Source organism: Toxorhynchites rutilus, chromosome 3 (genome assembly GCF_029784135.1).
Source record: "Toxorhynchites rutilus septentrionalis strain SRP chromosome 3, ASM2978413v1, whole genome shotgun sequence".
Classification (NCBI taxonomy): domain Eukaryota; kingdom Metazoa; phylum Arthropoda; class Insecta; order Diptera; family Culicidae; genus Toxorhynchites; species Toxorhynchites rutilus.
This window is the reverse complement of record NC_073746.1, coordinates 216,381,207-216,392,023: the sequence shown is the minus strand read 5'-3', so window position 1 is coordinate 216,392,023 and position 10,817 is coordinate 216,381,207. Positions and strand designations below refer to the sequence as shown.

Below are 10,817 nucleotides of genomic sequence, written 5' to 3'. Positions count from 1 at the left end.
CCGGTTTCCGCCGGACCGGTTAGAATCCCAAATGGCAAATTTCGATCGTACCAACCTCTTCACGGCGCCGTGATACAGCCGTCCACTGCGACTGCAATGTCCGGTGACCGGATAAGCATTATACGCGATGACAGTAGTATTGTGTTGACGTCTGGTACAGACACCGGTTTGGGAAAGTAAATCATTCTCTATGAGAATATCAGACCTTAAGACAGTTAAATTGTTCAAATTTTTACTTTATATTATGTGATCAGTTAAAACTCGTAATACTGATTCTTACTTAACCATTTTTGTATAATTTTCTTGATATTGTCATTAAAACTCATCATTGTAATATAAAATTATTAACAAACACAATTCTTGTTCAGGGGGTTTTCATCACTTACAAAAGAACGTGTAACGTGTAACTCATTAAGAACATATTTCATAAGAAAATGTTAATTTTCATTCATAATTTTAATTTTTAAATATGTGTTAACTGCACCCGAAAATCAATTATCACTATCATTTCCCAAAAGCGGAGCACGAAGCTCCACGCGAATTGACAGTTGTTTTTCATGTCTGTTAGTATTAGTACAATTCAGGCAATTTTTCGCCCCATATATTAGTATGTGTGTGCCGTTTGACGTTTGTTTGTTGATTTTGAAATCAAGCAGAATTTGCAATTGGTATGGACACTGAAATTTTTATTTCGCTTCTTTATTTAGCTGCAGTGGAAAATTTCAGTGATAAAAGTTTCTGCTCAAAGCGAAGCAAAGATCACAGGCGCACGAGGTCGTCATGGAGTGTTTTGCCATGGATTGTGTTCAACGGTGTATAGTGTCTTCTGACAATTTAATCGAGCTCTTAAATTAACTTCTGTTTTTGTTTAGCTCACAGCAACTTTCCTCATTTGAAATCGCTACCGAAAGAGTTTGAGGATGTGAAACAAATGTTCAACTGGTTCATCAAGGGATAGATTTTGAGTGACTTCATCCAGCTGAATGTGAAGGTGAGTTTTTGTTAATTTGAACACACCAAAATAGTTCTCTCATCTAGTGTTCCCATTTGGTATACCATACAGTTCGACCTGACCCGGAACACGATCGACGATAAGGTGGCCGCGACTCGGCTCGAAAAACTTAAACCCGAACTGTCCGATCTGTGCTCGGTGATCAAGATGTTCCCCTGCCCGACGCTGAAGCATCGGCTCTGTCAGAACGAAATCACCCAGCTGTTGGCATATCTGATTCGGTCATTCTTCGTCCAGGATCCGCGTATTAATAGCCGTGCATTGATGCTCGATGAATTGCGGCTGAGTGTGTTCTGAACAAGGATCTGCGGAAGCAGCAATGAGATAGTATTTGAAGGAAAAGTATGATGTAATTTGAATCGCAAAGATAATTACTGCAATGGTGAAATAAAGAAAAACACTCTAGAATGATTTTTTGCAAATTTCAAGATAATTACAGGAAGAAAACACATAATACATATAAATAAGTAGTTCCCCTAGCTTGTTACGGAATGTTATTATTATTGGTTCATAAGATTGTACACTTTTATCTAACCGTGTTCTCGAGGCTGTTGAAAAAATATGTGGCAACAGAGCGTGTGGAATAAATCATACACAGTAACTGGACAAAAGTTAGTTTTTGTAATACTGTTGATGACGGCCAATTTTTTTTGTCCAATAAGTTTTTCATGTTCATTGCAAATTTACATTGCCGTCGTTGTGGAAACCGTTGTAGAACCATATGCGCCTAAGATGAAAATTTGTGCTCTGCGAATTACGGAAAAGGTTTGCGAACGTATTCTGAATTGGGTCGTATGTACTCTCCAAGGGTCGCAAATTTGAGCAGGCTCGTAGTTGCCGCAGCAGCTGTGGTTCCAAGATATTCCATATGCAATCTTGTTCATGACCCATCCCAAAATCACCCTCAAAAGGCACATCATGAGAGGGTGAATGCCCTAATCAGCTGCTCATAAACAATAGTAGGAATTCAATAAACACGGGCTCGACCAACTCGGTGTAGTTATACCACAGGCAACAAGAACAATTGGGCTGTCAAACCACTGTATAAACAAATGCATGTATGTGTATGTGAAAGATGTACGGTTTTGTGTAGCGCGAGGTCTCTTTCACATTGTTATCCGGTTATCCGTCCAAACCCAGCGGCGCTTTTTGAAACCGGTCCGGCTGAAACCGGATAATGTGTAATCGCCCTTAATGCGCACCTTTCTCACCAGTCTTCAGATATGACAGCATTCAAGTTTACTTATGTTATCGAGTAAAATATACTCACCTCTGGTAGGGATGAGGGACAGTCGGTAATATGTACATTCTACTAATGTTTGCATTACCAAAGGTGTTTGATTTTTTGAAATCTATATATATATAAATGGATTTCTGTCTGTCTGTCTGTCTGTCTGTATGTCTGTCTGATTCTTATGGACTCGGAAACTACTGAACCGATCAACATGAAAATTGGTGTGTAGGGGTTTTTGGGGCCGGGGAAGGTTTTCGTGATAGTTTGAGACCCCTCCCCCCTCTGTGAGGGAGGCTGTCATACAAATTAAACACAAATTTCTACATTACTCGAGAATTAATCAAGCAAATGTAACCAAATTTGGCATGTGAAGGTTCTAGGGTGCAATAAAGGTTTCTATGGTGGTTAGACTCTCCTCCCCCTCTCTGAGGGGGGCTGCCATACAAAGGAAACACAAATTTCTGCATTACTCCAGAATTAATCAAGCAAACGAAACCAAATTTGGCATGTGAAGGTTCTAGGGTGCAATAAATGTTTCTATGGTGGTTAGACTCTCCTCCCCCTCTCTAAGGGGGGGGGGGACTGCCATACAAATGAAACACAAATTTCTGCATCATGCAAGAATTAATCAAGCAAATGAAAGCAAATTGGGCGTATTGAGTTTTTAGAATGCAATAAATGTTTCTATGATGGTTAGACTCTCCTCTCCCCTCTCTAAGGGGGGGCCGCCATACAAATGAAACTCAAATTTCTGCATTACTCGAGAATTAATCAAGCAAATGAAACCAAATTTGGCATGTGAAGGTTTTAGGGTGCAATAAATGTTTCTATGGTGGTTAGACTCTCCACAAATGAAACACAACAACACAAAAACACATACAGATGAAACACAAATTTCTGTATTACTTGAGAAATAATCAAGCAAATGGAACCAAATTTTGCATGTGGAGGTTTAAGGGTGCAATAAATGATTCCATGGTGGTTAGATACTCCTCCCCCTCTCTTAGGTGGGGCTGCCATAGAAATGAAACACAAATTTCTGCATAAATCTATAATTAATCAAGAAAATGAAACCAAATTTGGCATGTGGAGGTTGTAGGATGCAATAAATGTTTTTACGGTAGTAAGACACTCCACCCCCCTCTCTAAGAGGAAGCTCCCATACAAATGAAACTCAAATTCCTGCATTACTCGAGAATTGATCAAGCAAATGGAACCAAATTTGGCATGTGGAGGTTTTAGGGTACAACAAATATTTTTACGGTGGTTAGACACTCCACTCCCTCTATCTAAGGGGGAGCTGTCATACAAAAATCAACGGGGTCGATTAGAAGACCAATCAATGAACAGTTCTGCGATTGGACCCAACTTGCTCATAGTAAGAAAACGTGAAAAAAAACAAATTTTGGGCGGAACGAAGTTGCCGGGTCAGCTAGTACAATATACTTGTCTTGGTTAAAGGTTTCACTCTTTTTTTTTCAATTCATTTATTTGTAAGGCTTAATCGCACAAGCTTTGCGGAGCCGCTAATTCAAGGTTTGTTTATTATAAAAAAGTTTCAACTAATTGCTATGTTTAGTAGGATTCGACCGAATACTCGCGGTTTACTTGAGGTTAAAAGGGCAACATTTTTTGTGGGACGGGTCAGGTTAGGGATATGGATATGAGGTATCGTTGTCTCAACCGAGAGTTGCCGCACGCACTGTAGCATTGTGCATAATGACCAGGGATAGCATCTGGTGTTCGACTATCTGTCGAGGGTGGGCGACGGTGAGATGGGGGGACAAAGGGTTTCACTCTTCTGAGGGTGACTCGAATAAATCAATTCAAAGGAACTTGATTAAGCGAATTTCCACCAGTGAAGCACTACTTCGGGGCTGTCCACATACCACGTGGACATCTCTGGGGGGATAGGGGAAATGAGAATGTCCACGCTTATCCAAGGTGAGGGGGGTGGGGTACAGATTATGTCCACGTGGAAACGTTAAACAAATATTTTTTTAAAGTACATTCAGATCTGTTTTAAAAAATAAATTAAATTTGTTCTGCATTTTCACGATTGTTTAAACTTTCCGCCCTTTGTACTCGTATTTATCCATAAAACGGTTATGTCGAAAAATTTTCCATATCATCGAACTTCTTCTTTGAGATATATATTCTGAATGAAACTCATATAAACGGTGAGCGATCAAGCATCCATTGGTAGTGGAGGATCATTGTTTTCAACTTCTAAGCTACGTCAGATTTTGGCTGGACTCTGTGTGTTCTAGGTCCAGGTCTACATGAGAGTAAAGTTGACATGAAGAACTACGGATACTTTTTGATCTGCATAGTACTGTTCTGAATCATATTTCATATTTCGGACAACATCATATTTCGGACACTTTGTTCTAATATCTTGAAATGCTTAATGCACTGATGATATAGCTATAAAATTAATATCACAAATGCTTCTTTAGAGTGATCCCTTGGTTTCACTATCATTTCAAATGAGAACTACATTTGAATTATAACATAATCGGCAAAAATCTGTCAACACTACTCATTATCGTATGTGTTTGACGTTTGCTTAGCGTGAGAACGTAGAATTTACCCATTCATCAATATTTAAATTTATCCCGTTTTTCATCAGTTCTCATCATCGTTAACAGTTTACTATGATTGCTTGGTAAGTGTTTCGCATTTGACTTTGAAATATAATCAAATGTAATGTAATTTTCGTCCAAAAAATAAAGTGTCCGAAAATTGAATTCAATCTGTCCGAAATTTATTTTTTTTGTTTGTTTTTATTCGCTTCATTTGGAAAGCATTTTATTCGATTACTTTTTTAATGTTTTCAATCAAATATTTACCAAAGTAGAAAGCTTAAAAGCATATTGAACTAATTTATGAAAAATATTAACCAAATAATACCTGTACATAAAGTTTAGATCTGTTTTCTGTATCATATGCCTTAAGCGTCCGAAATATGATTCAGAACGGTACATGTGGGATGTTGATAACTTGATGAAATGACCGGAATATTTGGAGAATTTTCTAAATTATTTGAGAAGGATTTAGCGAAACGAGTGCTATCCAAATTTTTATAAAATCTGCTCAAAAACAGAATTCTGCACTTGTGCATTGAAAGAAGCAAATTCTGTTCTCCTTTTATGATGGGCAGTACCCTCGTTCCCGAATATTTCCCGAATTTAGCGTCCATTTTGCGACGTTATTCTTGATATAGCTGCGTTAGATATACTCAGCACCGGAGAGCAATTTCTTAAGGGTTACTTTCTCCTACCGAACGGGATGTTACAAATGCGATTTTCGTTTATTAGCACATGTTATTACAACATTCGTGTTTTTTTTTCAAGAAGGTTTTGAATCCGAGATTAGATAACATATTCTGCACCACAAGCAAGAGGAAATTCCTATTAATACGATCATTGGCATGGTCGAAATCACAAGCGATAAGTCTTCCTGTTTTATTAAACTTGAATTATTATTAAACTTGACAATTCTACGATTTATTGAACTAACCGCATTGAAAATATTTTTCTTTAAATTGGAAGCATTCAAAATATTGTTTTTTTTTGTTCTAATTTTCGCTTCAAAATCTGAACTAATATCTCGCAGTCAAAGTTCAATAAACTAGTAGGCCTTTGGTCTATTGGTTTTTGAATAGTACCTCGATTAGTTTCAAATAAAACAACATTCAATTTCGCTAAATAATTGCAGAAGTGTTCAGAAAAATCTTTTTTCGATAGACACTCGTTTCTCGAGTATTTGCAGGCGAATGGTTTTATTGCCAAATAAGTTTCTTCAGATATTGTTTCATGGGTCATTTGATTAAAGGTTATTGATTCAGCTGTGATTTTACGATTAGGAGAAAAAATTTCGCTTGATTGTGCAGTTTTACAGCCTGTTGTACAGCCCTCTGATGTCACCGAAAAAAATATTCTGATTTCAATATGATTATTTAAGGTGCAATCCTAATGACAAATGGAATGAATAGTGTTTTTGTTTTTTGCTTTGGAAACAATCTGCACGTTAAAACCATTATAAAATTAGATATGTATGTGTCGTTGATTCTCTCGAATGTTTTCGAAAAGCGATTTTGAAGGAGTAGTATTTCGGGCTTAATATCAGTTATCATAATGGGATTATGAACGAAAAAAAACGAATTTTTGTTCGAGTAACTTTAACCCACCATTCCATAAAGTTGTCATGCTTCCTGCAGTCAACGATTTACATATTTCCAACTCTCAGATATATTGTTAGGAAAAGCTGTAATCAATACTAAATAAATGGTATTTGGAACAAACTAAAGAGCGATACAAATAACTTTTCGCGCAGTGTTAATACAAGAATCAAAGAATAAAAACCAACCGTTACTAATTATAAAGTCTATTGCATTATTTTTTTGACGTAGGATTACGACTTTCGGGAACATATTGGGGTACAAATTGAAAATCGAAAATCGAGCACATCATGAAAATTGTCCAATTTCAAACGCTTATTGCTCAGTCATTTCATGATGGATTGGTGAAATTTTTGCGTCAATCGATTTCGGCACTCAATAACAATTTTTTATATTGAAGAAAATAATATATGTCATGAAACTAACTATCGAACAATTGAAAAAACAGGAAGTGGGTTATATCTATGGTATAACCGCAAGGGTGACGTAGGACTATCGTTGATTTAGAGATCATTTGTTTGAAGTTGAATCTAAATCCATCCTGAATGAATGAATAAATAAATATTTGGGTGACTTAAAAAACGAGAGTGTTACGTTGGAGACTCAAGGTTTTATGCATCCAATATTGGATACAAAAAACCTTGTTCTGAAGAATAATCTTCAGAAGCTTTCCTGCTAACTGCACTTGATTGACAAATCACAAAACCAAATGTATGTGGTCGCAGTATTATATGGATAGAAAACATTAAAATAAACTCGCTTGAATGTAATTTTCAATTCCAAGGGGAACTGGCAGATTATTTTTCAGCAACGATCATTTCTTTCCAGGTTTCCTCTCGATAACCAGCAAATGAAAAGAGTTGCGCGCGTGTATGTGTGTGGGTGTGGCGGCTGCTTCTATGTCTTCCCGAGGAACCGTATTTCGATGCTGATACTCTCTTGGTCACGAGAGTATCAGCATCGGCTTTTCTGCGCTCCCTTACAGTTAAAACAAACTGATTGCATTTCAGGTCAGGTCAGGCCAGGTAATGAATCCCTCGATCCCTCGCCGTTCAGCTCGTTCAGTAACGATGTTGAATATCATTTCAGTATGCTTTTCGTGCGTGATTGAATCGAGAGAAGGTGTGGTTTACGATGGCAATTTGGAAGGCAAACTAGAGGAGAATGAACTCTCTGAGTATGAAAATTTCGGCGACTGAGCAATAATCGATTGAAAATTATATAATTTTCGCGATACGAAACATTTTCCGTTTTTCATGTTATGCATCCAATATTGGATACGAAAATATCCTACTGATGGGAAAGAATAATCTTCAGAAGCTTTCCAGCTAATTACACTTGATTGAAAAATTACGAAATCAAATGTATTTGGTCGCTGTGTTCGCCATATAATTTGAAAACATTAAAATAAACTCTTTCGCATGGATGTATTCTTCAATTCCCAGGGAACTGGCAGATTATTTTTCAGCAACGATTAGATCTTTCCGGAATTTTCTCGATGCTGTATGGCATCCAAACGAAAATTCTCGTTTTAGTTTGGCCTGTAAAAAACTTTTCTAAACTCTAATCCATCAAACTTGGAGCCCTGAAAAGGGCCGTTGATTATATGCTAAGCTAATATAGCACCCTTTCCTTGGATTCGATGGGCCAGCTGAATGTTCTTGGGCATGATGTGACGCGTTTTGCGTGGATAGCACACAAATTTGTATCTTCGAATAAGCCTCCTGCAGCGTCATAACCGCGGAACTTTGGAAGCGCAAGTCTGTTTTGAAGTTCTGAGCAATTCCACGATCCAAAAGCTGCAAAGGTAGCTTGCGGATCAGCAATTCGGTCGACTTCCGATAGCGATGAATTTCACGCAAAGTTCCCGGTCGATAGCGATGTGGCTTCTTCACCTATCCTGCGGCTGGTGCGCTTATCCGAGCTGCTTTCGTGTGCCTTACCACTGAAAGACTAACTAGCTATCTGCTTGGTCCCAAACAAACGAGTCGTCACGGTGCGAGAGTAGAGTAAGAAATGAATGAAAGCAAAGGAAGCGTCATTTTATAAACCATAAAAGTATAGAATCTAAACCCCACCCTTCGTTGCTTACCCTGAGAGAGAAACGAATAACATCGAAGTAAGTATACAGTAATGTATTTGAATCCGGACACTTTGCGTTACATTTAATACCATACCGCAGCCACAACATTTTCTGCATGTTGAATTAATGCGATTGATTAGTAACTATCAAGAAACTATCAGTAACTATATTAGCAACTATTAATCGCATAAATTCAACATGAAAAAAATGTTATGGCTGTGGTATGATATTGAATGTAATGCAAAGTGTCCGGATTCAAAAGCATTACTGTAAAAAAGAGTTAACTCGACTGAAATTTTTTCGGTTCGGCCTGCAAAAACGAAATTAAGAGCCCTCGCCGACTGCAGACTGACTTGTCGACCGATAGTTCGGTCGGCTTCTTAATCAGTACGGAGAAAAAAAGTCTGTAGTTTACAGCATAATGCATAGACGTAAGTATGAGCTTCCCCATCTCACATTCCAATAAGATTAATGGGTTTCCAAGTGGGCGAGCTACATACGGATACGAATGATTTCAATAACCTGTTTTCGAAGCTATCATTAAGCTATTGAAACAATTTGTCGACTCAATAAATAGCAATAGCAATAACTCTTGGACATTTTATCTTTTGTATGAAATGATTATCATACTGTTCCGTTGATCCGAAGCAGAATGAATCACGCTTAAAGAAGGAATGGATTTTTTCTTGGAATTTAGTCAGCAGAAATAATGCCCTTTCCCAACAATTAAAAACGACAAACGGTAAACAGTTTCATCAAAGTGATTTCTTCGATATGGGGATATATTCACTACATCATGTCATATATTTCATATTTTTCATTATGAAATCCATATCCATGGCACCTATCGGTATCGAATTATCATCGACACCACGATTTTCGCTAAATGCTCCTTTCAGTTCGGCCTGTAAAAAACTTTTCTGAACTCTAATCCATCAAATTTGGAGCCCTGAAAAGGGCTGTTGATTATATGCTAAGCTAATATAGCACGCTCTCCTCGGATACGATGGGCCAGCTGGATGTCCTTGGGCATGATGTGACGCGTTTTGCATGGATAGCACACAAATTGGTATCTTCGAATAAGCCTCCTGCAGCGTCATAACCGCGGAACTTTGGAAGCGCAAGTCGGTTTTGAAGTCCTGAGCAATTCCACGAACCAAATGCTGCAAAGGTAGCTTGCGGATCAGCAATTCGGTCGACTTCTGATAGCGACGAATTTCATGCGAATTTCCCGGTCGATAGCGATGTGGCTTCTTCATGCTTCCTGCGGCTGATTCGCTTATCCGAGCTGCTTTCGTGGTGCCTTACCACCGAAAGACTAACGAACTGTCTGCTTAGTCCCGATGAAACGAGTCCTCACGGTGCGAGAGTAGAGTAAGAAATGAACGAAAGCAAGGGAAGTGTCGTTTTATAAAACATAAAGGAATCGAATGTAAACCCCACCCTCTTTATTGTATAAGCTTACTGTATACTCACGAATATAATAAGGGTGGGATTTAGATTCTATACTTTTATGGTTTATAAAATGACGCTTCCTTTGCTTTCGTTCATTTCTTACTCTACTCTCGCACCGTGAGGACTCGAGCTCGTTAGTCTTTCGCAGACAGCTCGTTAGTCTTTCGGTGGTAAGGCACCACGAAAGCAGCTCGGATAAGCGAATCAGCCGCAGGAAGCATGAAGAAGCCACATCGCTATCGACCGGGAACTTCGCATGAAATTCGTCGCTATCAGAAGTCGACCGAATTACTGATCCGCAAGCTACCTTTGCAGCATTTGGTTCGTGGAATTGCTCAGGACTTCAAAACCGACTTGCGCTTCCAAAGTTCCGCGGTTATGACGCTGCAGGAGGCTTATTCGAAGATACCAATTTGTGTGCTATCCATGCAAAACGCGTCACATCATGCCCAAGGACATCCAGCTGGCCCATCGTATCCGAGGAGAGCTTGCTATATTAGCTTAGCATATAATCAACGGCCCTTTTCAGGGCTCCAAATTTGATGGATTAGAGTTTAGAAAAGTTTTTTACAGGCCGAACTGAAAGGAGCATTTAGCGAAAATCGTGGTTTCGATAATAATTCGTTACCGATAGGTGCCATGGATATGGATTTCTTAATGAAGAATATGAAGTACATGACATGATGTAGTGAATATATCCGAAGAAATCACTTTGGTGAAACTGCATTATAAAATTATTTTTGTACGAATGCCGCAATCGATAGTCGACTCTAATTTGCGCTGGGTAATTTCCTCGGAGGACTCGATTCCTCCTTTGAGCATTAATAATCTCTTTCTGGCAAAACGATGT

The 10,817-nt window shown here is 38.5% G+C and overlaps 1 long non-coding RNA gene across 1 annotated transcript; it reads left to right on the top strand.

Annotated features, from left to right (window-relative positions):
* Positions 1-1,614, top strand: LOC129780476 (uncharacterized). Its single transcript, XR_008743932.1, has 3 exons — positions 1-814; positions 873-991; positions 1,039-1,614. It is a non-coding gene; the product is annotated as an uncharacterized LOC129780476 (long non-coding RNA).
* Positions 1,615-10,817: the final 9,203 nt, after the last annotated feature.